Source organism: Acyrthosiphon pisum, chromosome A2, assembly GCF_005508785.2.
Source record: "Acyrthosiphon pisum isolate AL4f chromosome A2, pea_aphid_22Mar2018_4r6ur, whole genome shotgun sequence".
Classification (NCBI taxonomy): Eukaryota; Metazoa; Arthropoda; class Insecta; order Hemiptera; family Aphididae; genus Acyrthosiphon; species Acyrthosiphon pisum.
In genome coordinates, this window is record NC_042495.1 from 29,198,098 (window position 1) to 29,200,711 (window position 2,614).

The following is a 2,614-nucleotide window of genomic DNA, read 5'->3' on the forward strand; positions in this document are numbered from 1 at the left end:
TTCGGGGTGCCAACGTAAACTTGGCACCCCGAAACATGTTTCATTTTGAGGGTTGTAAAACTATGTTGCAAATTTTTTTTCTGGTGTTGCAAATTGTTGCAAATTATTTGCAAAAATATGGTATAAGTTTGGGGACGATAGGATAAAGTCGGGGTGCCAACGTGAACTTGGCATCCCGAAACATGTTTCGTTGTGAGGGTAGTAAGACTATGTTGCAAATTTTTTTTTTTGTGTTTGCAAATTGTTGCAAATTATTTGCAAAAATATGGTATTAGTTTGGGGACGATACGATAAAGTCGGGGTGCCAACTTCACGGCCGTCCGTGCCGTCTCAAAATCCAGATGTCAAAAATATATCAGTAGCACAATCTGTCCAGGAAAAATTAAACTAAATAAGAAAAATTTAGTTTAATGTTGCAGATTAAAATAATAATAGTGTAATCCGGAACGCGAAGGGTTTTGGTATTACGTATTATCCTTTATGTATCATTAAAAATATTCATATACAAAATAGTGGTACAGAGGTTCACGGGTGCAACGGCTGGCCTGAATAGAAAAATAGAAAAAAAACGACGGACCGTCGCGGTGAGAGCTCAGCGCGACCGGCGAAAGCTTGGTTCTATATACAGTGATGGGAAATATGTTGGGGATATCGGCGTGTTACAACCGCCGTGTGGGTGTGGTCGATATATCACTGTGCGTGGCTCACGGGAAGCAGCTACAATGATATATCGTACCAGGGGTTTGACACGCCTCGATCAAGTGGCCAGAGTAGGGACGCGGAGGTCCGTTGAATCCGCGTTTGAACTGCTTGCCGTGCTGGTCAGCGGCGAGTGGCAATGCAGCGGTGACGATGGACATAGGTAATTCGATCTGGAAGCGAATTACGGCCGGCTAACGTATGGCTGCTGGTCTGCTCGTCGTCGACTGGTGAAGGGTTTCGTCGGATGGTCAGGTCTTCGTTCCTTCTAAGTGTTGTAGTGTTACTGGGTAGAAGGTTGAATGAAGACTGATGGTGTGTGCCCGAAATCGAACGGTATTCAAACGGTATATTAACGGTATCGACTGGATAAGATTATATATCTTCAGAAATACTGAAATTATCAAGAAATGCTATAAGGAAGGCTCTATTCTGGAAGATTTCATAAAAGGTAAAACCCTACCCAATAAAGGAAATGCTACCGATCGCCTAAACTACAGAACCATCGCTATCTTATCTCACTCGTCAAAGATAATTCTGAACATTATAAAGAACAGATTGAAACATATAGTGGAAGAAAGACTTGACAATGACCGGTTTGATTTTAAAAAAGGGTAAAGGAACGCGAAAACCTATCATAGCTCTGAGACAGCTGCTGGAAAGGAGAATTAATGTGAACAGAGCAACGTTTATAGCATTCGTAGACCTGGAAAAAGCGTTCGACAAGGTAGATTGAAAGCTCTTATTTAACACTCTAAAGGAGTTGATTAGAAAGACAGGCACTTAATATTGGACTTGTATAAAGGTCAAACCACTGAAATATGAGAAGCAAATATTCGTCAAGGAGTAAGGCAAGGTTGGTCTTTGTCTCCGTACTTGTTTAATCTGTTTATTGAACATGTAATAAATGAAAAGAAAGACTAAACTAGTGGAATATTATAAATGAGATCATAGGAAATCCAAATAAAAATATAAATAAAATAAATAAGATTCAAAACAAAGATGGTATATTAGTGAATCTAGTTTTGTAATATACTTAAGGATTATTTTATAAACGTTGCCTTAAGTTTTGACACTGAACATTCGGTCAATGATAATATACCATTAACTGAAAATAATATTTCCGAATACACCATATTACGTCTTATATATTTATAAAGACATTTAAAGAAACAAATAAATTAATAAATTCATATTACATTATATTCTGTATATTATATTTATTTTTATTATAAGTACATTTAGATCATTATTATGTAGTTAAGTTATACAACAATATAATTTATTTAATAGTGTACCATGTCAATATAATTTAATTAGTACAATATTCATATGAAGCCGTATGTTTATCTAAAAAATAAAATAAAATAACAGTTTATTTAATTTAGTATTTTTAATTATAGACAAATAAATACATAATATTATAATAGCAATTGATAGTTTATTTGCGTATATATAAGGTACCTGCAATAGACTTTCTTCTAAATTCCAAGTCTTCTGACTAATTTCAAAAACTTCCGACTAAATTATAACACTTCCAACAAAATGAAAAGACTTCCCTTAAAATTCCAAAACCTCCCACTACAATATTATACATATTCTTCTATATACCAATTATTCCGCCTAAATTCAACGACGTCTGTCTATAATACAAGACTTCCCACTATATTCATAGACTTTCTCTTAAATGTCAAGACTTTTGACTAAATTCAAAGACATTCGTCTACAAGACAAGACAAGACGTCCCCTTAAATTACAAGAACCGCAACTACATTAACACGTTTACTGCGTATGCCTTTTTGCAGTGTTCACCCTGTGCATATGATAAAAGTAAAAAAAAATGTATAAAGTAACTGCTCATAACGACGTACGTGTGTTTAAAAACATACGTTTTATCCACGCTAAGTAATAAAAA